We start from the raw sequence: 24,982 nt of genomic DNA, 5'->3' as shown, positions 1-24,982 counted from the left end.
TAGCTGTGTAGCTAACCCTAGCTGAAACGTAGTTGTATCTGTGAATGTTGGTTGAGGCTAAATGCTAATCTTCTATTTTATTCCTTTACATTCCACAGTGTTTGTTGGCTGTGTTTTCCACTGTAAGAAGAATAGAAATACAAATCAGTTGGAGGCTCGCATCATTCACCAGGAGCCACAATGGTTGGACGTTGGCGAAGACTTCTCAAGTGAGTACCCCTTTCTTCCTCTATTTATGTTAAACACCTCCTATTAAAACTTCCACTGGCTGCAGACAGCCGTGTTTGATCCACCAACAGTATTGCAACTTGCAATTAACTCCTAGTGTCCTTCTCATTAATATGGAATGGTAGCAAATCCAAATTTGCCTGAGAACAAAAATAGATGAAATAAATTAAACAAGTCTTACTTGTTCCCATTAAATAAATTAAGTAGGTCGTCTTCCCATTCCTTTTCAAACAAGTAAAGCCTGCCCATTTTGTGTAGTAGTTTTTGCGTCTATACCTAGTATTTATACAAAATCAAAATTTAAATGACTTTACTCATTCATTTATTTATTCAAAAGATCCAAAGTTGTGTTATGTGTAATTCACAACAAGTCTCGTGTCAAAATAAATTAAATAAGTCTTTTTCCCACTCCTTTTCAAACAAGTAAACTCTGCCTATTTTGTGGAGTAGATTTTCTGTTTATACCTAGTATTTATACGTCATAATTTAAATTATCATTATCAAATATTCATCCATTCAAAAGATCCAAAGTTGTGTGTACCTATGTGTAATTCAGAACATATCTCGTGTTACTCTACTCGCTCTTATCAACTTCTATCAATTTAACTAAGCGTTTAATACGTCCTCAGGTCTCATTCAAAAGATCCAAAGTTGTGTGCGCTATGTGTAATTCAGAATAGATCTCGTTACTCCACTCGCTCATATGACCAACTTCTATCAATTTAACTAAGTGTTTAGTACGTCCTATCAGATCTATAGTCAAGATTTGGCACCATCATGTGGTGAAATTTTGAATTGCAGAACATCCAATTTTGCCTGGGAATAAAAATAGATTAAATAAGCTAAATAAGTCTTACTTTTTCCCATTAAATAAATTAAATAGGTCTTCTTCCCACTCCTTTTCAAACAAGGTCTCATGTTACTCCACTCGCTCTTATTAACAACTTCTACCAATTTAACTAAGTGTTTAATACGTTCTATTAAGACGTATGTGAAAATTTGGCACCATCCTTTGGTTAAATCAGGATTTAGAGCAAATCCAAATTTTCCTGGGAATTAAAATAGATTAAATATATTCAATAAATCCTATTCCCACTCCTTTTCAAATAAGTAAACTCTGCCCATTTTGTGCTGTAGGATTTCTGTATATACCTAGTATTTAACCAAAATCATTATTTAAACGACTTCGTTCATTTATTCATTCAATAGATCTAAAGTTGTGTTAGGTGTAATTCAGAATAGGTCTCCAAGTGCCACCGGCCCTGCCGAGCTTCGGCGTCCGACCAGCGCCGGTTCTGCAGCCGGCCTCAAATGACGAAAAATAACGGTCTCCGCCTGGAGGTCCCCGCCAACTCGGCGAATATTTTCCAAGTGCCACCAGTCACAGGGGTGCAGTACCAACTTTGGTCTTTAGGTGCGCCAGAGTACAATGTGTTGGTCCCCCTAGTTAGTGTACTCATTAACTTTACCCCTGTTTTCCAAAACACAATCGGTACGAGTGTGGGGGCGGACCCCTCACAGCCATGCCAGCGCAACAAAAGTCCGCTCCGCGCTACTTCCCCTGTCGGCCACGCATGACGAAACACGTCAGTCTGCCCCTGGAGCTCACGAGACACATAATATTTTCTAAGTGCCACCGGCTCTTACGAGCAAATGTGTCCGCTCCGCGCTGGTTCCCCTGTCGGGCCCGAATGAAGAAAACTGCCGGTCTCCGTCTGGAGGTCATGACAAACCTTTGGCGAATATTTTCTAAGTGCTACCGGCTCTGCGTGGCTATGGCGTCCGCCCAACGCCGGTTCCCGGGTCGAACTCGAATGACGAAAACTGTCGGTCTCATCCCGGAGCTCCCAGCCAACTCGGCGAATATTTTCTAAGATCCACCGGCTCTGCGTGGCTATGGCGTCCGCCCAACGCCGGTTCCCAGGTCGAACCCGGATGACGAAAAATGTCGGTCTCCGCCCGGAGCTCCCAGCCAACTCGGCGAATATTTTCTAAGAGCCACCGGCTCTGCGTGGCTAAGGCGTCCGCCCAACGCCGGTTCCCGGGTCGAACCCGGATATCGAAAACTGTCGGTCTCCGCCCGGAGCTCCCAGCCAATTCGGCGAATATTTTCTAAGTGCCACCGGCTCTGCGTGGCTATGGCGTCCGCCCAACGCCGGTTCCCGGGTCGAACCCGGATGACGAAAAATGTCGGTCTCCGCCCGGAGCTCCCAGCCAACTCGGCGAATATTTTCTAAGTGCCACCGGCTCTGCGTGGCTAAGGCGTCCGCCCAACGCCGGTTCCCGGGTCCAACCCGGATGACGAAAAATGTCGGTCTCCGCCCGGAGCTCCCAGCCAACTCGGCGAATATTTTCTAAGAGCCACTGGCTCTGCGTGGCTAAGGCGTCCGCCCAACGCCGGTTCCCGGGTCGAACCCGGATATCGAAAACTGTCGGTCTCTGCCCGGAGCTCCCAGCCAACTAGGCGAATATTTTCTAAGTGCCACCGGCCCGTCCGAGCTTCGGCGTCCGACCAGCGCCGGTTCCGCAGCCGGCCTCGAATGACGAAAAATAACGGTCTCCGCCTAGAGATCAACGCCAACTTGGCGAATATTTTCTAAGTGCCACCGGCCTGCAAAGCTCTGGCGTCTGCCCAGCGCCGGTTCTGCAGCCGGCCTCGAATGACAAAAAATAACGGTCTTCGCCTGGAGGTCAACGCCAACTTGGCGAATATTTTCTAAGTGCCACCGGCCCTGCAAAGCTCTGTCGTTCGCCCAGCGCCGGTTCTGCAGTCGGCCTCGAATGACAAAAAATAACGGTCTCCGCCTGGAGGTCCCCGCCAACTCGGCGAATATTTTCTAAGTGCCACCGGCTCTGCGTGGCTATGGCGTCCGCCCAACGCCGGTTCCCGGGTCAAACCCGGATGACGAAAAATGTCGGTCTTCGCCCGGAGCTCCCAGCCAACTCGGCGAATATTTTCGAAGTGCCACCGGCCCTGTTGAGCTTCGGCGTCCGACCAGCGCCGGTTCTGCAGCCGGCCTCGAATGACGAAAAATAATGGTCTCCGCCTGGAAGTCAACGCCAACTTGGCAAATAATTTCTAAGTGCCACCGGCCCGTCCGAGCTTTGGCGTCCGCCCAGCGCCGGTTCCGCAGCCGGCCTCGAATGACGAAAAATAACGGTCTCTGCCTGGAGATCAACGCGATTTTGGCGAATATTTTCTAAGTGCCACCGGCCCGTCCGAGCTTTGGCGTCCGCCCAGCGCCGGTTCCGCAGCCGGCCTCGAATGACGAAAAATAACGGTCTCTGCCTGGAGATCAACGCGATTTTGGCGAATATTTTCTAAGTGCCACCGGCCCTGCAAAGCTCTGGCGTTCGCCAAGCGCCGGTTCTGCAGCCGGCCTCGAATGACGAAAAATAACGGTCTCCGCCTGGAGGTCCCCGCCAACTCGGCGAATATTTTCTAAGTGCCACCGGCTCTGCGTGGCTAAGGCGTCCGCCCAACGCCGGTTCCCGGGTCGAACCCGGATGACGAAAACTGTCGGTCTCCGCCCGGAGCTCCCAGCCAACTCGGCGAATATTTTCTAAGTGCCACCGGCTCTGCGTGGCTAAGGCGTCCGCCCAACGCCGGTTCCCGGGTCGAACCCGGATGACGAAAACTGTCGGTCTCCGCCCGGAGCTCCCAGCCAACTAGGCGAATATTTTCTAAGTGCCACCGGCCCGTCCGAGCTTCGGCGTCCGACCAGCGCCGGTTCCGCAGCCGGCCTCGAATGACGAAAAATAACGGTCTCCGCCTAGAGATCAACGCCAACTTGGCGAATATTTTCTAAGTGCCACCGGCCTGCAAAGCTCTGGCGTCTGCCCAGCGCCGGTTCTGCAGCCGGCCTCGAATGACGAAAAATAACGGTCTCCGCCTAGAGATCAACGCCAACTTGGCGAATATTTTCTAAGTGCCACCGGCCTGCAAAGCTCTGGCGTCTGCCCAGCGCCGGTTCTGCAGCCGGCCTCGAATGACGAAAAATAACGGTCGCCGCCTGGAGGTCCACGCCAACTTGGCGAATATTTTCTAAGTGCCACCAGTCACAGGGGTGCAGTACCAACTTTGGTCTTTAGGTGCGCCAGAGTACAATGTGTTGGTCCCCCTAGTTAGTATACTCATTAACTTTACCCCTGTTTTCCAAAACACAATCAGTACGAGTATGTGGGCGGACCCCTCACAGCCATGCCAGCGCAACAAAAGTCCGCTCCGTGCTGGTTCCCCTGTCGGCCACGCATGACGAAACACGTCGGTCTGCCCTTGGAGCTCACGAGACACATAATATTTTCTAAGTGCCACCGGCTCTTCCGAGCAAATGTGTCCGCTCCGCGCTGGTTCCCCTTTCGGCCCCGAATTACGAAAACTGCCGGTCTCCGTCTGGAGGTCATAATAGACTTTTGGCGAATATTTTCTAAGTCCCACCGGCTCTGCGTGGCTATGGCGTCCGCCCAACGCCGGTTCCCGGGTCGAACCCGGATGACGAAAACTGTCGGTCTCCGCCCGGAGCTCCCAGCCAAATCGGCAAATGTTTTCTAAGTGCCACCGGCTCTGCGTGGCTAAGGCGCAGAACCCAACGCCGGTTCCCGGGTCGAACCCGGATGACGAAAACTGTCGGTCTCCGCCCGGAGCTCACAACCAACTCTGCGAATATTTCCTAAGTGCCACCGGCTCTGCGTGGCTAAGGCGTCCGCCCAACGCCGGTTCCCGGGTCGAACCCGGATGACGAAAACTGTCGGTCTCCGCCCGGAGCTCCCAGCCAACTCGGCGAATATTTTCTAAGTGCCACCGGCCCGTCCGAACTAAGGAGAAGGAGCAGCAATACGGAAAAGTAAAGTGGAGGGCTCGAAAGTTTTTTTTTTTTTTTTTTTTCGGATTTTTCAGAATTAATTTTAGTAGTGCTATTTTTATTAAGTTCTCTTTTTGTGTGGACATTGATGACAATTGATGAGACCATCCAGCAGAAAACGTCCCAGATTCAAATTTCACCCACCTATAGACAATATTGATGCAGAGGAAAAGTAGTTTATGAAGCAGAGGTGAACACAACAGAAGAGCTCTCACGAGAGGAACAGGGAGGTTTGAGACAGAGATGTGACAGCGGAAATTGGCAAACTTAAGTCACGTTACAGGACAAATTGGAAAAGTACCAGAGAAGGGTGTGGAGGAAGCAAATTGAACAGGTAAGGGAAGTATTGGATTTAGCACCACCAGACAGAGAAGGGACATGTATTCACCAAGGTAAAGAGGATGGACGGTTTGTAGTTGCTCCATGTCATCAACAAAAGAAGTTAACATATGGAAAAAAGTGGTTGTTTATTTTATTTATGGTTTTTCAATGCTTAGGGAATGAGTTTGGTTTGTCCTCGGTTGAGAGGGCATTGGAGAGTCACGGCATACAATTATTCACTAAAAAAGAAAGCCCGTTTTTGACAACCATGTGACTCAACAAAATATGACATGTTTAAAGTTAAAGGGAACCGGCATAAGTATTGGGACAATAGATTCCACATGGTGCAAATTCAATTTGTCACTGACTGTAACCTCTCCTCTCTCTCGTGCAGACATCTGGTTGTGGTGTGGTGATGACAAATTCTATGATCGCTTGCCAAAGAATGCATCAGGTATCTGTGCCCTTGTGTCTTTGATAATGCCTGTGGTGGTTGTCCCCATTGAAATACAGAATCTCAATTGGGACCTGGTGTCTCCATTGGCGGAGCTCCTGAAGCGAGCCAAAAGAGATGTTTTGCCCCCGTGGTTGAGCGACGACGATCCAACATATATTGACGCTATAGGAGTGCCCCGAGGTGTACCAGATGAGTATAAACTCGTTAATCAAGTGGCCTCGGGATTCGAAAGTATCTTCTGTTAGGGATGTTCTGACTCTAACTTATTTTGCAAGAACCACACGAGAGACAGTATGCCCTTTGAACACTTGCAAGTGGAGAATTTGTTCGTTACTGTAGATACAGCAATGTCCGAACAAAGTCTGCCGTTGGATTCATGCAAGACAGTATTTATTGAGGGAAGAAGGGTGGGGGTGAGAGTGGCCAAGGTGGGTTGACAATTTACATGTGTGGTGGTCACCTCAGCAAATGGTTAACCACTTCAGAGGGTCCCAGTTTATTGTTTTACGAGGTCGTGGAAATAAAACCTAGTGGAGCCTTCCAGATGACTAACTAAACAACACACCATTTGAAAAGTGTCAACAACTGAATGGTTAAACTTTTCAGAGTCGAGGAAAGGTAAAAGGTTAAAACAAAGTTCATCATTCTAGTCTACATCCCAACATAATCATATGATCAAGATAGTTCATAAACCCTAACATCTTCCTATGGATCACCCCCAATAAAAATGTAGACCGTATTAATTACCTTCATTACAATGTCCAACGACTGGGTAATTATACAGCTGAATCGTTTGCCGCAGTTCATGAACAATTGGCCGCAACGTCATTAATGGCGTTCCAAAATAGAATTGCGTTGGACATGCTATTGGCTAAGGAACATGGTGTGTGTGGAATGTTTGGTGATGCATGTTGTACTTTCATCCCAAACAACACGGCACCAGGGGGACGACTGACCAAGGTGTTGGAAGGACTAAAAACACTGAACAAAAAGATGAAAGATCATTCAGGTGTACACACCGATATTTGGTCTGATTGGATGAAAACGTTCAGAAACTGGAAAGGGCTCATCATGTCTGTGCTTGTTGCTGTGGCTGTTTTTACTACAATTATGATGTTATGCGGTTGTTGTTGTATTCCATGTATTAGATCACTCACTGTCCGGTTGATCGAGAAAACCGTTGGCCCGTTGCCACCGATGGGCCAATATATCCTGGTGACTCAACATGAGCCGCGGGGGAAGGAAGGACCAATAGCGCGCTATGTTGCAAAACAGGCCCAGACGGAGTACCGGACGATAACACCTCAAGGTTGGTGAGGAACGAGAACAAAAAACACCACGTCCAGGTGGTCGGGCTTCAAGAGAAAAAACAACAACTCCTGACCACAGTGATGACACCTCGACGGGGAGGAGATGACCATCGACCAATCATCACACAATATTTTGCATGCTTTAATATTCATATTGTGTTTCTTTAAAACTGGGCAACCCGGAAGAATGTGTCGTCTTTTGGTGGTCACAAAAACGCACGAGTTTTAGTGTGAGGGACCCGGGACCCAGGCCTGTATTAGTGCGCTTTGTTAGGAATAAACAATTGGTAAATTTGGTCTGATTGATCTACTGGTCTTCTCTTTGACAGAACGAACTCGCAAAATTGTTAGGTGCGCCAGTGTGTGTATTGGGACATAGAAACTTGTGTTAAGTGTTGATCGCAATTTAGAGTCAGATCAATAGCTAAAAATCCGTATCCTAACAAGTTTCAATGTTGGAGTTAAAACTAGGGCTGAAGTTTCTGAATGCCATACGTGATGGGTGTTGTAAAAGATTGCTTGAACGATTGAAGTGAAAAAAAATAAAATAAAAGCTTACAGCACCTGGTATTCCCAGGCGGTCGCCCATTCAAGTACTAACCAGGCCTGACCCTGCTTTGCCTCCCAGATCGAACGAGATCGGGTGTTCTCAGGGTAGTGTGGCCGTAAGCCGTCAGAGTCCGCAGAGTTTTGCATTTTATAGACACAATCGCCCCTGAAAACCCGTGCCAAGCAACTTGATGGCTGTCGTAAAAGTTTCCTTTCACAATTGACATGGGAAAAAAAAGGCTTTCAGCACCTGGTATTCCCTGAACGTCTCCCATCCATGTCACAACCAGGTCCGAAAAAGGCTTTCTTCCAAGACTTTTGGTGTTTCACGGAAACATGGCTATCATGAAACGTTATTGACAACTTTTTTGTGTGGTAGCACGAATTTGCCGTTGCGACCTGCATTTTGCTGTATCAAAGTAAATGTCATGAAAAGGGTAAAACTACTACATGGAAGCGCAATGTGTATGTAATGTTGGGTTATTTTACAAATGAAGACTGCTGCTTTGAGTTCACAGGGAGCCAGACTCTTTATTTACTGTACATAGTCTCCCCTCTAGTGGTAAGAATTGTGAACTACAACGGTATGGATGAGACCACACAATTTACGTTTCAAACTCGGGTTATAATTTCAATGTCGGAGTTAAAACTAGGGCTGAAGTTTCCGAATGCCATACGTAATGGGTGTTGTAAAAGATTGCTTGAACGATTGAAGTGAATGTGTCGTCTTTTGGTGGTCACAAAAACGCACGAGTTTTAGTGTGACGGACCCTGGACCCAGGCCTGTATTAGTGCGCTTTGTTAGGAATAAACAATTGGTAAATTTGGTCTGATTGATCTACCGGTCTTCTCTTTGACAGAACGAACTCGCAAAATTGTTAGGTGCGCCAGTGTGTGGATTGGGACATAGAAACTTGTGTTAAGTGTTGATCGCAATTTGGAGTCAGATCAATAGCTAAAAATCTGTATCCTAACAATTTCTTGGTGACCCCGACGTGATGTCAAGAGAAGGGTAATTGGCAACTCGTGGTCTGTATCCAGGACACCGGACAGCGTCTGGGACGCTGTCTCTCGGTCGGCGAACCGTTTGGATTAAGTGCACAACGTTGAGCTGGTACAACGTCTCCTCAACCCTGAGCGCTCATCACTGATAAGGTAAGCAGAAAACCTGTTACTATAAGTCGAAATTCTGCAAATTGAAAGAGGAAATTTAAGAGGAGACTGTTGTTCAGATCAAATAAAGTGTGCAAGAAGTTAAGATACAAACGGTGAATAAGTTTGGAACTTACGTGTGTGACGTGTACGGTAAAGTCAGGGACTTGCGCGTATTACGGATAGGTCCGGGACCTAGCTTCGTCGTGGTGGACAAGGGTACGTTGACGAGCGTATTCAAATAGCCAGGTTTTTTGAGATCTTGGGAGAAGTGAGGCCTCCCAAAAACATCCGGTGGTAAAGCCCGTTTTTGACAACCATGTGACTCAACAAAATATGACATGTTTAAAGTTAAAGGGAACCGGCATAAGTATTGGGACAATAGATTCCACATGGTGCAAATTCAATTTGTCACTGACTGTAACCTCTCCTCTCTCTCGTGCAGACATCTGGTTGTGGTAACAGTTCCTCCTGTGAGAGATAAGACCTCTAAAATATCCAAAATGAATCAAATTGGGGGGAGTGTGTGTGTGTGTGTGTGTGTGTGTGTGTGTGTGTGTGTGTGTGTGTGTGTGTGTGTGTGTGTGTGTGTGTGTGTGTGAGATGAGAGGAGTGCGTGTGCTGAGAGGAATGAATGGAGTGAGATAGTGTGTGTGATGAGAGGTGTGTGTGCGCTGAGAGGAATGATAGGAGTGAGATTGAAAGAATGTATGCAATGTGGTAGCGCAAATTGTGAGTGGCATTGACAGAAAGAAAGTGGCAAAGGAGCGTGTGAGACACCAAAAAGTCTACGCGAAATTGGAAGCTGACAAATTGTTTCAGGGTTTTTCAACAACTTGGGACATGGAACGTCTCTCACGGGTATTGCAGCAAAAAGAGGGTCAGGTGCTGAAAAGAAAGCTCTCCTTAGAAGACGAGCAGAAAGGGGCCGGCTGGCGTGAGCGCAAGGTGCTCGAGAAGCACATTAGGGAGAGAGAGGAAGAGCGACGCTCTTTGCATAATATGGCAACAGTTGCAACAGCTTTGTTTGCCACTCAGAAGAAACTGTCCGTAGAAAGTGTTGTTAATGTGAGAAAAGCAGAGGAGGCAAGGTGTGGCTGAACAAATTTTTGGCTCTGATGAGTGGGCAGACCTGCACACTTGGTGACATTCGCCAGATGTTGGCAGGAGCATGCTCCCTAGTGCAATTACAGGCGATTGAGGAAGCAGCAGGCACAGCGAGACTCGGGAGGGAGGTGCCCTTGCCACAAGTAGCAGCGCCCCTGTTTAAAAACATTAAAATGACTTTCCCCACAACCCACCGATCTGGCCCCCACTATGTTTCCTTATGATGTGAAAATGCCACCTGCCCAACATTACGTAACGTGTGGAGAGTTGGATTGAAACCACAGGTCGCCATCCGACTCTCACGCACGAGGCAGAGGTGCTCTTCCGGACGGGGCTGGTGGATGGACTTCCCCCAGATGTGAAGAAGCAGCTAATGTCAGACCCTGACATTCTGGTTTGTGCCGAGGAACGATTTAAACGTCATCTTTTGCTTCACTGCAGAATGTTTACTGAGTCACAAGCTAAAGTTGATAACGAGACAGACGCATTATCCAAACAGTTGTTTAAATTACAGTTGGCAAAAATGCATGGTGAAGCTAAATAGTCTAAATCACAGAAAAAGGAAATGTAAATGTCACAGGCTCCTCAGGTGGTGGGACGCGGAAGGGGCCAGTTCCGGGGCGGATACAGAGGCCGGGGAGGGAATGCACCTGCGTACCCGGGGAGGGCAACATACAAACCCCATTTGCCCAACACATGCTTCATCTGCGGCGAAACCGATCACTGGGCAAGAGAATGCCCGCAGTATCGACCGCACGGAGCCGCCCGCCCAGCCGGAGGCCTGCCACGTCAACCCGAGGCGCCGATGCAACAAGCAGGAACAGCTCCGTCTGGTGGACGGCCCTGGCAACAGCCACAAGCACACGGAGGTCAGTACTATCAACATGATGATCTCTGGTGTGGACAATTTGAATAGGGATGCCCGGGGAGCCAGAGAAGCAGTGGCCCGGCGGAGCCAATGCTTCATGTGACAGTGGAGGGAAAACCTGTGCAGATGCTGGTGGACACAGGAGCAACGTATTCATCAATAAACACTGCCCTTCCTGTATCCTCACTGTCAAAGAAAACAACAACTTTAGTTGGCTTCTCGGGAAAACCACGAACTCTGCCTTTTACCAAACCACTTGAAACTGTGATCACCCGGACAGGGTGTAGACTGTGGCACAAATACATCCATTCCACAGACACTCCGATCAATTTGATGGGGAGGACTTGTTGTCAGCCGTTGAAGCCAGAATTCTGTGTGGGCCAGAGGGAGTGATTACTCAATTTCCAGATGCATTGAATGCACTGAATCGTCAGCATTCAGTGTTCACAACAAATACAAAAACATGGTCAGTGGCTGATGGCGCCCCTACCGACAGAAGCAGAAACTGCAACCATCTACTGGGCCAGGCTGGAGCCAGAGACCCCTGCTGGTGGTGGTGTGTTCTCGACCTACCTACTGTGGAAACCTTGGATCTGCTCACTGGCGCCATACCACCCACCTGTTGATCCTTTGCATTGCACTCTATATTATGACCGAAAAAGTGATGATGTATATCGGGATTTGTTTGAAGAAATTGAAGGGCACATGTGGGATTTAACTTCATCACGTATTTTGATTGGTAAAGAGGGAGTTGCAGCGGCAACTGAACTGACACATGAACAAATGCAGTGGTTCAAAATGACAGAGAAAGGGGTGCCACACATTTCGCTGGCTATTGCTCCAGGACACGAGGCCAGACAATTAGGCTCAATGGTCAAGCAGTTGTTGCAACAGACCGATTGGCGGAAAACTCACATTTCTAATTTGTATTGGTCTGAGTTTCAGAATGCACACCCATGGCAGACACAGGATTGCTGGAGATGATGTTGGTGAACCGCGGTCCAGTAATCTGGACGGGGAACACCCCGACTCCTGTTTGGCTCTGTCGCTCTCACATGCCGATCTGTGTGCCGCCCAGGATGCCACGTCCCGGGAACAAAAATCAGTCTGGCTGGCAGCAAAGGCTGTCAAACAATCAGATGGCTTGTGGGTAGGACCCAAAGGCCAGCCCGCTCTTCCGGAAGGAAGGCTAATGGCGGAGGTCCGGTCACAGGCACACACAACTTCCCATGTGGGTCCCCATCCCATGATGATCCATCTTCGAAGTTGGTGGCATCCCAGACTCTCGGACATGGTCTGGAAATTCGTTGCGGATTGTGAGTCCTGCCAGACATTCAATGCACGTCCTACGTTGAAGCCTAAGCCCGGCCTGTTTCAGCCGACCCCGTGGCAGAGGTGATCATTGATTTCACCGACATGTATACAAGAGTGAATGGGAAACGCTTTTTGCTTGTGTTGGTTGACGCTTACTCAGGCTGGCCTGAGGCATATCCGTGTCCGAAAGAAGATTCTGCTGCTGTGATCAAGGCTTTGATCACCCATTGCATCCCCACACATGGTTTTCCGGCCCTGATCCGCTCTGACAATGGTACACACTTTAACAACAAAGCCTTGGCCAAGGTGGAATCAATTTTGGGTTTGAAGCATCAATTTGGCTGTGTCTACCATCCTCAGAGCCAGGGCAAAGTTGAACGAATGAACCGGACGTTGAAGGAAAAACTGGCCAAAATTATTGCTCAAATGAAAATGAATTGGCTCCAAGCGATTCCGCTTGCCTTGTTGTCTGTGCGGCAATCTGTTAACAGGCACACTGGATTTGCACCGTTTGAATTGATGACAGGTCGTCTAATGCCGGGACCAGCAACGACGCTCGTCCCACCGGAGGATGTTACGGTCCCAAATTTGTCTCATACAGCATACTGGTCCTATTTGTCTGCTTTGGTGTCCAGTGTTTCTGCACAGATTGGAGAGAAATCCGCTGCGGCGGAGGAGGGCCTGTCGGTGGAGAAACAGCTCACATGTACACGTGTACGTCCGAGTCATCTCCAGAAAGTGGACGGAGCCCAGGTGGAAGGGCCACTTTCACCTGCGTGAAGCTGGCCCCCCCACCCACGCAAAATTTAAGGAAAATAGTCTGTTTCGTTTGTGCTTCGTTTATGCTGGTTTGTGCAGCAAAAATGTTCGTTTGTGCTGCTCCGGTTTCGTAGATATTAGACATTTATTTTTATCGCGATGACGTCACCCAGCCCCCCCCCCCCCTTTTTCTCCAAATGGACCCAAAATGGTACCATTCGTTTGTGCTTCGTTTGTGCTGGTTTGTGCAGCAAAAATTTTCGTTTGTGCTGCTTGTTTTTTTTTAGTTATTACACATTTACTTTATAGCGATGACGTCACCGTATGTCGTCGCGAATGTCAATCTCTTGGAATGCTCCTGATGCAAGACGAATACAAGGTAAATATGTTCTTAGCCTTTTTTTTTCTTTTTAGCTTACAGAAAACTTTCACTGCGGGAAATGGCTTTTAGTGCTTTTAGTGCTTTTAGTGTTATCGTGCTCATTGATTAATTTCCTTGTTATCAATAAGCCTATATGATAATTTATTAAAATGACATCTGACGTGAAAAAGGTTCACCGCAACCTAAATTACCTGGTGAGTCTATGTCTGTTCCAAAACATTAATTAATGCAACAATTAATACATGTATGTGAAGTTGATGACAGCGAGAAAAAGAAACTTGAAAACGTGAAAAAATAACTTTATTTTTCAAAGGGAACCTTATCAACACGTTTTTTTTTTCAACAAATCAAACAATGCATCACTGCACTGTGTAGAACACAGCATGTGGGAAGATCTTAGTATTTACTGATGCTGCTTTCACTCCACTTCCCAGGTCATTATAGATCTCCCAGGCATATGCAGTCCTCCTGCAGTATGCCACATAATGCCCAAGAGAATCCTGGGTCGGTCCTGGCTTGGCTCAGAGTCTCCGAAGTCCATCAGTTTATTTGCCTGTGATGCTCGCCATACATGTGGTTCCATCCTGCCCTCACAAAGTTCCTTGGCTACCTGCTCACGCAACTGTCCAGATAGAAACCGCTTTGAGCTACGTGTGAAGGGAGTCAACACTGTTCTTAATGTTCTTGAAATCTTGAAACAGTTCAAGATTATTGGGCTGTTAATTTCTGTCTCTCCGCCACAATTAATGTTGAGAAGGCCATGGCACTCCTTGCAGTATCCCCTGATTTCAATATAATTATTTGAGACCGATGGATAGACCTTGGCTCTTTTAAAAACAAATGTGCAAGGAATTTTGACTGTTTTCCAGATGTGTTCATTTATGATGTGGGTCCAGGTGCCAGGCTTCAAAATGGTATATTCTCTTCTTTGGGTTTGACGGTTCTTATCTTTGTATTCAGCCTTTTTCGGAATAAATTCCATCCACTTGTCAAAAGGAATATGAAGCTGAAATGACAGTTCAGGACCTGATTCCGAGCTTGCTTCACTGCTAGTTTCAGGATCAGGTTCATCATGACTGAATCCCAGAGCTGACCAGATATTGTGTCTGTTTGTTTTTACAAAGGTGTACAGAGCTGGCCTGCAGAGATCACTTTGCATGGTAATTAGTTGGATGTGTAAGAATTGAGGAGTTATCAGGATGTGAAAAACAAGTGAAAAATTGTTAGAATAAAATACATGACAGGGGGTTAACGAAGATGCATGATTTTAATAATGAAAAATTCCAATGGCACAGACAAATGGTTAATCAACGATCTATGGAGCAAGGATTTGACATCTCTCGAAAATAAATTCATATTAAATAAATGGCAAATTGAATTATTCACTGAGCGCAAACAAACATTTTTTGCGGCACAAACAATCTGGGTCCATTCGTCTTGCATCAGAAGCATTCCAGAGATTGACATTGTTGACATTCGCGACGAAATACGGTGACGTCATCGCTATAAATTAAACGTGTCATAACTGAAAAACCATAGCATGGGGGGCTGGGTGACGTCATCGCTATAAATGAAATGTGTAATAACTAAAAAAAACATAGCATGGGGGGCTGGGTGACGTCCTCGCGATAAAATAAATGTTTAATATCTACGAAACCGGAGCAGCACTGTTATATCCTTACTATTTTCCGGGTTCTGATGTAGCAAGAATGGTTCGGACAACAACGTGATGGATACTGCTTTATTCCTTCAACACAGTCAGTTCACAGGCCGTACTTCACAACACTGAACGTCCCCGAAGCTCCCCCTCCCACATCCGGAGTTTTCCCACTACGGAACATGAGTTAGCTCAAAATATACATCTCCTCCCCCCTTACAATGAACGTGCTTTATGCATGAACAACACAGAATTACGCACCTAGAACTAGACATCCCCATAACTCGGGTCAACCACGAACCTATAAGTCAAAGCGTGCAGGAGCTCGCCGCTCTCTGATAGGATATCTCCTATCAGGGGGCACAGGATCAGCTCCATGGTCGATCAATGGCGAACTTGTTGCAGGAGCTTCTGCAAAGGGAGATGTCACAGTCTCTGTTTCGGGCACATCCTCAGCTGGGACTGTTGGCGCGAGTGTGATTGAGTCCTGCACTCGGGTGGGTATGTGAACCGGTGTTTTGACATAGGCAGAGCTCTCAGGAAAATCTTTGAGGGACAGCTCTGCTGGCCCTAATTGAGTCTGCAGGAGTTGATCAACATGTCTTCTCCATACACCATCAGAGGTTTGGACAGAAACCTGGTCTGTCTGGTCCCGTTTGCGCAATAACAGTGGCAGGAATCCACTTTAGTTCGCCACGGTAGTTCCTTGCCAACACAGAGTCTCCTGGCTCGAAAACTCTTCCTTTGCCCTTCTGTCCTCTGCACCTAACCTGTTTTTCCTGTTGACCTTGGACAATGTCCTTCACTGCTGAGGGCTTCAAGAGGTCAAATGTGGTGCGCAGGTCTCTCTTTAGCATCAGGCTAGCAGGAGATGTCTTGGTGGTTGCATGTGGACTGTTCCGATAGGTTAGTAGGAAGTGGTGCAGTCTCTGATGCAGGGTTCCTTGTCCTTGTGATGTTTTCAAGGCATGCTTCATGGTTTGAACAAACCTCTCAGCAAGCCCATTTGTTGCGGGGTGGTAGGGGGCTGACTTAATGTGTTGGACACCGTTAGCTTGCAGGAACACTGCCATTTCCTGTGAGACAAATTGGGGTCCATTGTCAGAGACTAGCTGGGCAGGAGATCCAAACCGACTAAACAGTTCCCCTAACTTTTCGATAGTCTTCTCTGCAGTGGTTGATCTCATGATAGCCACCTCTGGCCATTTACTGTGTGCATCCACAACAATAAGGAACATCCTGTCCTCCACTGGTCCCGCAAAATCAATGTGCACCCGGTGCCATGGTCCTTGTGGGAATTCCCAGGGGTGAAGAGGCGCTAGTGGAGGATTGTTCCTGACTTGGTGGCATGATGGACATCTTTTTGCCAACTCTTCAATTTGTTGATCCATGTTCGGCCACCAAAAATAGCTTCTCGCTATTTCTTTCATTCGTACTATTCCGCTGTGTCCCGAATGCAGTTGCTGCAGCACTTTTGTGCGAAGTGACCGTGGTATGACCACCCTCCTACCCCAGAGTAAACACCCAGACTGGACAGACAGTTGCAATCTCCTCCCGAGGAAAGGCTTCAGACTCGCATTATCGCCAGCAGATCGACCCTTGACGACAACGTCCATGACCGCCGATAACTCCGGGTCATTCCGAGTTTCCCTTTTTACCTGCACCTCTGAGACAGGTGCTCTCTCCACCTCCCTGAAGTAGAAAAGGTCCACCGTGTCCGACTCCGGCTTCGTGACAGGCAAAAGCAATCGGGACAAGCCATCCGCATTGCAGTGGAAGTCTAATTTGCGATACCTGATGTCATACGCATGCGCCAACAACAACAAAGCCCACCTCTGCAGTCGGCATGCAGCAAGAGACGGTATCCCAGTGTGTGGACCGAGGATGGTTGTGAGGGGCCGATGGTCCGTCAGGAGCGTAAACTTCCTCCCATACAAGTATTGATGGAATTTCCTAACTCCAAAAACAATGCTCAGTGCCTCTCGTTCCAGTTGAGCATAGTTAGACTCTGCTTTGTTCAATGTCCTTGATGCAAAAGCGATTGGCTTTTCCTCACCACCCGGCAGGACATGAGAGAGAATCGCCCCTACTCCGTAAGGAGAGGCGTCACAGGCGAGCTGCAGTGGAAGTGATGGGTTGAAGTGCGTCAGGACCTTGGATGTAGTCAGCACTCCTTTAGCCTTTTCAAAAGCCTCCTGACAGCTGGCTGTCCACTTCCACGTTTTGTCTCGGCGTAACAGTTCGTGCAGGGGTTGAAGCAGTGATGACAGATTGGGGATGAAGCGTCCGTAATAGTTCAGCAGACCTAAGAAAGATCGTAGCTGGCTGATGTTTTGGGGTGGGGGCGCGTCCACGACAGCTGCCACTTTTGATGGTGCAGTGTGCAGCCCTTCTGCATCGATCACATGCCCCAGATATTCTACAGATGGCTTGAAGAAGTCACATTTGTCCTTACGGACTCTTAAGCCGTAGTCCTTCAGCCTTTGAAGGGTAGCATCCAAGTTGCGCAGGTGCTCGTCATCGGTAGATCCAGTGCACAGGATATCGTCAAGGTAGCACTGTACCCCAGGTAACCCACTAAGGATCTGATCCATCGCTCGCTGAAAAAGTGCCGGGGCTGACGTGATGCCGAACGGCAGTCTGCAGTATCTGAAGAGACCCTTGTGTGTGTTAATGGTCAACATTTCACGTGACTCTTTTTCTACATGCATTTGTAGGTAAGCCTGACTGAGATCTACCTTACTGAATTTTTGTCCCCCACTCAGTCCAGCAAACAAGTCATCAATTAGGGGAAGTGGATATTGCTCTGCTGCTAACACAGGGTTAAGTGTTACCTTGAAATCTTCACAGGTCCGAATTCCCCCATCTTTTTTTGGTACGGGAACGATCGGTGTGGCCCACTCACTGATGGTCACTGGCTCCAAAACCCCATTCTTGACCAGGGCGTCCAAGTCAGCTTCTACCTTGGATCGGATGGCGTATGGTACTGGTCTAGCTTTCATAAACACAGGCTTGCTATCAGGTTTGACATGTAACTTAATGGTTATATCTTTCATGCTGCCTAATTCATCACGGAAAACCTCTTTGTGTTTCTCGAGTATTTCTTGTAGCGGAGTGGAACCGTGTGACAGTTTCCTTATCGCTTGCCAGTCCAGCCGGATTCCCTGTAGCCATGTACGCCCCATTATAGCAGGATGATTTCCCTTGGTCACATAAAGGGGAAGCTTTTTGGTTCGCCCATGGTACTGAACAGTCACATCGGTCATCCCTTCCATGTGCACTCTATGTCCCGTATATGCCTTAAACACTGTGTCTGATGGACGTAGTGGGAGGTGCCTCATGAGTTTCCTGTAGATCTTGTGTGACACTAGTGATGCCTTTGACCCTGTGTCTATCTGCATTTTCACCACATGTCCCTCCAACTTGGGTTCAGCCCAGTAGCCATCTGAGCTCTCACCTACATTCATCACTCGTATCGTATTTACAGGCACTTCTTCCTCCGAAGAATCACTATTTCTTTCATTATCATGGCAAATGGTGCGAACATGCCTTTTTTGTTTATATTTCACATTGTCACTTTTGTTCCCAGCCCTTGAGCTTTTGTCCGTGCCCTGTTTACTTCGGCACGCCCGCTCTATGTGCCCTTTTTTTCCACAGTTACGACAGTCCATCTCTTTGCACCAGCACGTCGATGCAAGATGTCCAGATTTACCACAGCTAAAACATGGCCCTTGCGCGTTCGGTTTATTATTGTAGAGTTGGTGCACTCTTTCTGTAGCACTTAGTTGCTGGGCCTCCCGTTTTGCCATTTCCATTGTTACACTGATGTTAATGGCCTTTTCCAAAGTCAAGTTACTTTCTGTGAGTAATCTCTTCTGTGCTGCTTCGTTTCTAAGTCCACATACCAGCCTGTCTCTCAAAGTGTCATTTAACACATCCTGGAACTCACAGTGTTCAGCCAGCTTGCGTAGGGCTGTTACAAACTGGGTGACCGACTCGCCCTCTTCTTGGCTGCGTCTGTGAAATCGGAATCTTTCTGCGATTACCAGGGGTTTCGGTGAAAGATGGTTTGCCAGTACATCCACTATTTCTTGGTATGTTTTACTGCCGGGCTTTTCTGGTTGAAGTAGGTCACGTAGCAGGTTAAACGTTTTCTACACTCAAAAACGTGGGCACCAGCTTCTCCTCCTTTATATCGTTGGCCATGGCGAAGTAATCGAAACGCTCAGTATATGAGCTCCATTGTTCAATACTTTCGTCAAAGGGACCAATTGAGCCAATCATTCCCGCCATTACAAGTTCCTGTTCGTATGGCACTGCTTTCCCTCAGCAGGCCACTCCTTTTTTTTTTTTTTTCCACACTTCACCACACTACTCACGACGTTGCCAACAGTCCACCAATCCACTCCACCCTTCGAGATGAAGCCGGCCAACACGCGTCAGTCCAGACGTCCTCGTCGCCAGTTTTGTTATATCCTTACTATTTTCCGGGTTCTGATGTAGCAAGAATGGTTCGGACAACGACGTGATGGATACTGCTTTATTCCTTCAACACAGTCAGTTCACAGGCCGTACTTCACAACACTGAACGTCCCCGAAGCTCCCCCTCCCACATCCGGAGTTTTCCCACTACGGAACATGAGTTAGCTCAAAATATACAACAAGCACATACGAAACTTTTTGCTGCACAAACCAGCACAAACGAAGCACAAACAAACGGTACCATTTTGGGTCCATTTGGAGAAAAAGGGGGGGCTGGGTGACGTCATCGCGATAAAAATAAATGTCTAATATCTACGAAACCGGAACAGCACAAACGAAACGTTTTGCTGCACAAACCAGCACAAACGAACGGTACCATTTTGGGTCCATTTGGAGAAAAAGCGGGGGCTGGGTGAACTCTGGATGACCTATAAAATAATATTTTATAACTCGAAAATCGTTGCTGCACAAACGAAATTTTTTGCTGCACAAACCAGCACAAACGAAGCACAAACGAAACAGACTATTTTCCTTAAATTTTGCGTGGGTGGGGGGGGGGGGGGGGGGGGGGCAGCTTCACGCAGGTCTAAGGGAGAGCCCGGACACCCTGCGGAGGAAACTCATTTCGGCCGCTTGTATCCTGGATCTCGTTCTTTCGGTCACGACCCATAGCTCGTGACCATAGGTGAGGGTAGGAGCGTAGATCGACCGGTAAATCGAGAGCTTTGCCATTTGGCTCAGCTCTCTCTTCACCACGACGGACCGGTACAGAGTCCGCATTATTGCCGACGCTGCACTGATCGGCCCTATAGGACTCCTTCTTCAGCTTGATGGCATCCCTTACCACCGGTGTCCACCAGCGGGTTCAGGGATTGCCGCCACGACAGGCACCAACAACCTTACGGCCACAGCTCCGGTCGGCTGCCTCAACAATGGAGGCGCGGAACAAGGTCCACTCGGACTCAATGTCCCCCGCCTCCCCCTGGACGTGGGAAAAGCTCTGCCGGAGGTGGGAGTTGAAGCTCTTCCTGACAGGGGATTCTGCCAGACGTTCCCAGCAGACCGGCATCTTCCCCCACCATCGGAGCCAACCCACCACCAGGTGGTGATCAGTTGACAGCTCCGCCCCTCTCTTCACCCGAGTGTCCAAAACATGCGGCCGCAAATCCGATGACACGACTACAAGGTCGATCAACGAACTGCGGCCTAGGGTGTCCTGGTGCCAAGTGCACACATGGACACCCTTATGCTTGAACATGGTGTTCATTATAGAAAATCCGTGTCGAGCACAGAAGTCCAATAATAGAAGACCGCTCGGGTTCAGATCGGGGGGACCGTTCCTCCCAATCACGCCCTTCCAGGTCTCACTGTCATTGCCCACGTGAGCATTGAAATCACCCAGTAGAACGATGGAGTCCCCAGAAGGAGCGCTCTCCAGCACTTCCTTCAGGGACTCTAAGAAGGGTGGGTACTCTGAGCTGCCGTTCGGTGCATAGACACCAACAACAGTCAGGACCCGTCCCCCCACCCGAAGGCGGAGGGAGGCTACCCTCTCGCTCACCGGGGTGAACCCCAATTTGCAGGCGCCCAGCCGGGGGGCAATAAGTATGCCAACACCTGCTCGACGCCTCTCACCGTGGGCAATTCCAGAGTGGAAGAGAGTCCAGCCCCTCTCGAGAGGGCTTGTACCAGAGCCCAAACTATGTGTGGAGGCAAGTCCGACTATGTCTAGTCAGAACCTTTCTGCCTCACACACCAGCTCGGGCTCCTTTCCAGCCAGAGAGGTGACATTCCATGTCCCCAGAGCCAGCCTCTGCAGCCGGGGATCGGACCGACAAGGTCCCCGCCTTTGGCCGCCGCCCAGCTCACTCTGCACCCGACCCCTTTGGCTCCTCCTATAGGTTGTGAGCCCATTGGAAGGGGGACCCACGTTTTCTTTTCGGGCTATGCCCGACCGGACCCCATGAGCGAAGGCCCGGCCACCAGGTGCTCGCCTTCGAGCCCCACCTCCAGGCCTGGCTCCAGAGAGGGGCCCCGGTGACCCGCGTCCGGGCGAGGGAAAACGACATCCATATATTTTATTCATCATAAGGGGTTTTCTGAGCCGTGTTTTGTCTGGCCCCTCACCTAGGACCCTTCTGCCATGGGTGACCCTACCAGGGGCATGAAGCCCCAGACAACATGGCTCCTAGGATCATAGGGGCACGCAAACCCCTCCACCACGATAAGGTGACGACTCATGGAGGGGTAGGTGTCAAATTGGGGGCTGTTATTTTGCATTTTTGTACAATATCTATAGTTTTCAAAATGAAAAAATAATGATGCGACAGTGGTTGTATTGAGAATTGGTGAGTCTCCATTGAAAACTGAGGTACCAAATACCAAACACTCGCAACAATAAATAATTTAGGACTTTTGAGTGTTACTGAAACGCTTATGTTAACAATTTCCATTAGTTCCATTACAAGTTTAGCTATTTACACAAAAACATATTGTTTGTAAGTATGACTTATGTTCTTGCCAGCAATAAAATGCATTTCAATGTGTTATCTATGCCTTTAGGTCATTAATCTGTCACTGGACCAGCCTTCACTAAATAGCTTTCACAATGTAATGGAAATGGGAGGGAACCTGAACTACAAAATGATCACACTAGGCCACTATTTAATAATTAGATTGACTATAACGGTGGCACTGAGTGCAGTTTTGATGGTGTTTTATTCAAGAAATTTGATAGATCCATCTATTATGTATCACCACAACTTAAGTGATGACTGTAATAAAGCTCAGCAATAACCCTCAAGTCCCTACTCAGCACAAACACTCTAAAGCAGAAGACAAAACAAAAATAACAAATCGGCACTCAGTGAATCAACGTATAGAGATAACAGAAAAAGATAACGTTAATCAACAAAATTGTAAATGAAGAGACTTGCATAAAGGTGCAAATATATTTGTGTTAAAGTTTTTTAAAAATAAAATGATGAAGAAAATGGCAGGGTAATCCAGGCAAAATGTCACGCAAGACACAAGAAACAGTGGGGTAGTGATGTGACTTTCCATGCCCAGGTTACTTCAGATATATCAGTGCCATTCCATTTGTGTTTTATTTTGATAGGTGAAATGTGAGATGAGCCATAAGAACTTGGCTAAAACAACTTTTACACAGAGGCATTACTGAGCAGTGCAACAACAAAAGAGTGTCTACGGAAATTAACTGTGGCTTAGTTTAGCCAATTTTACATTGTTAAGCCAATGATCAAAGACAGATTGCACATGTTTCTTTTACTAGTAAAACACTGGAGATAGAGAAGGACCCCAGTTAAAATGGAGGCCTTGCTACAAGGAGACAAAGGCTGAAGTCAGCTTGCAAAACAATTCTGCATGGAGTCTGACTTAATGTTCTCTTCCCATCATACTTATGTATATTGCAATGTCACTTGCCATTTAGTTTTGCCTTGTGTTATATGTCCCAGTCTAGGGGAACCTCGGACACAACAGAGTGCTCCCCTGGTCTTTGCACCCCTAGAAGAGACCAGCAACACTGGTGACTTAGGTTCTTTAAGAAGCAATTTTTTTTCTTTTATGGGATTCAAAGGCCAACAAACAAAAACACCCTAAATAAACCCTACCTTTCCGGAGCAAAATACATCTAAATCTCTATTTTACACGGACTCTGGTGTCCAGAATTCGGGAATCACGTGAACCTGAAAGCGTGTTGGATAGAAAGGGTTGTTTTTTTGAAAAGGCATGTTTTTAGGCAGTCAAAGGCTTACGCAGATGACAATATCAGGCGGAGTGAGTAAGTCATTTTAATGCCATGTGAATTGGATGGAAGAGAGAATAAAGCAGCCCCTTATTCTACTTCTGTGTCCGGCCAACTTATGAGTGACTGTATTGATTGGGGGGCTTCTGCGAACTTTCCCCTTTCCGAATCAAAAACAATCCTCCCTATCCATAAGTCATAGAGAGTATGTCTTTAAAGATTAAAACAACATCTTGCCAATCTAATGTAATAAAGATGTATGCCCTAGACAACTTCCAAAAATGGCACCCCCGCCCCCACCAATTTCCAAGTTATCAAGAAATCTAATTGTTCACCTGATGATTTTGCCGCCCCCTAAATTCTGCCTAGCTCGCCTAACAGTAGGTTAGACGAGGTTGATTAGTTTTGTGGTTTGGGGCTTCTCTTTACACACCACTGGGTGGCACTGGTGCTTTGAGAATAATCAAACAAAGAGTGGTAAAGGGAAACGCAAGCAATCATACTGAAGACTAAAATAGAGGGATGATAAGAGCAAACAACATAGGATAAAGATGACAGCTTAAAGGCAGATGAAATAGGAAAACAAGGTCCTTTGTCAAACGTTGTATACATAGATGCTCCTGTGAATTAGAAAAGACAAAACTGACCACATGGAAAGGAAGGCCAATGATAAGTACAATAGACAAGACTAGAAGATTAAAGGGGCATACAAAACATTGCGTCACGCAAAGCATTGCGTCAACGTGCTATGCTCTGCATGATTAGGTGAACACAAATGCCAAAGATTATGTTGTACAGTAATTTGACAAAACACGCACGCTCGTGCGTGCGCGCACGCGCGCGCACACACACACACACACACACACACACACACACACACACACACACACACACACACACACACACACACACACACACACACACACACACACACACACACACACACACACACACACCATCTGCTGAAAGCCTCATCAACTGGCAGCCAAATGAATAAATTAAGGCACTCCTGCTTCATTCACTGGTCTTCTGGGACAATGTCAAGGGGAAAAGCTTTGCTTAATAAAATATATAGGGTATCGCTTTGTATTTAGTTCTATATTTTTAATGTGACCTACTTTCCCTTTGAATGCAGTGTTAATAAGAATCATGTAACCTCAATCGTGTCTTTTTGGGATCATAGTTCCTCATCAACATCTATTCATTTTAGAGTTTGGTAAAAATGGCCTATGTATACAGTACAAAAAAGGTAAACTCATAGTTATTGATCAACTATAATCCTCCACCACTCAATCAAAAGTAAATAAGATGTCACTCGTGCGTCTTGAAAAAGAAACAGGTGAAAATCACTAAGAATTTATGCATCTCGGAGTCAACTAGGCCATTTCGGAGACCTCTTGGCAGATGGCTAGAAGGCGTTATATAGTTTAGATACTTTAACACCCACGTTGCCAACATTGCACTCGTTGTTAGTCTCATAGATGTATTGAATTCTTAGACTCAATTTAATCATCCCTTGGGATTGCTCCCTCGGGAAATTGTGGTCTCAGTAGCTCACACAGAAATAGTACAAAAGAGAACATTGCACATGAGTAACAAAGACGAGAAAAAAATTAAGTGAAGCTCCTACCCCTAATTGAGGCGTTTTACAGTTTGATGGCATGATGAACAAAGGAATTCAGCAGTCTGTTGGCCCAACATTCGGGGAGGGACGTTGGGCATATTGATTGTGAATGTTCTCTTACATCATCTATTGCTGAGACTGCTG

The 24,982-nt window shown here is 47.3% G+C and overlaps 1 long non-coding RNA gene and 2 pseudogenes across 3 annotated transcripts in view; 1 reads left to right on the top strand and 2 right to left on the bottom strand.

The window, feature by feature from the left end:
- Positions 1-7,460, top strand: part of LOC147061296 (general transcription factor II-I repeat domain-containing protein 2A pseudogene) — a 10,880-nt pseudogene extending 3,420 nt beyond the window's left edge. The window contains exons 2-3 of the transcript XR_015065538.1: positions 99-209; positions 5,925-7,460. The product of XR_015065538.1 is annotated as a general transcription factor II-I repeat domain-containing protein 2A pseudogene (transcript). The remainder of the gene's footprint in view (positions 1-98; positions 210-5,924) is intronic.
- LOC147061294 (uncharacterized) overlaps positions 1-24,982 on the bottom strand; it is a 26,297-nt gene extending 1,315 nt beyond the window's left edge. For both annotated transcript variants that reach the window (XR_015065539.1, XR_015065540.1), the window contains exon 1: positions 24,845-24,982. This is a non-coding gene — a long non-coding RNA (uncharacterized LOC147061294). The remainder of the gene's footprint in view (positions 1-24,844) is intronic.
- Positions 7,731-7,849, bottom strand: LOC147061295 (5S ribosomal RNA; annotated as a pseudogene).

This window comes from Syngnathus leptorhynchus, chromosome 2 (assembly GCF_054491065.1).
Source record: "Syngnathus leptorhynchus isolate UIUO chromosome 2, UIUO_Slep, whole genome shotgun sequence".
NCBI lineage: Eukaryota > Metazoa > Chordata > Actinopteri > Syngnathiformes > Syngnathidae > Syngnathus > Syngnathus leptorhynchus.
This window is presented reverse-complemented; position numbering and strand designations above follow the sequence as displayed.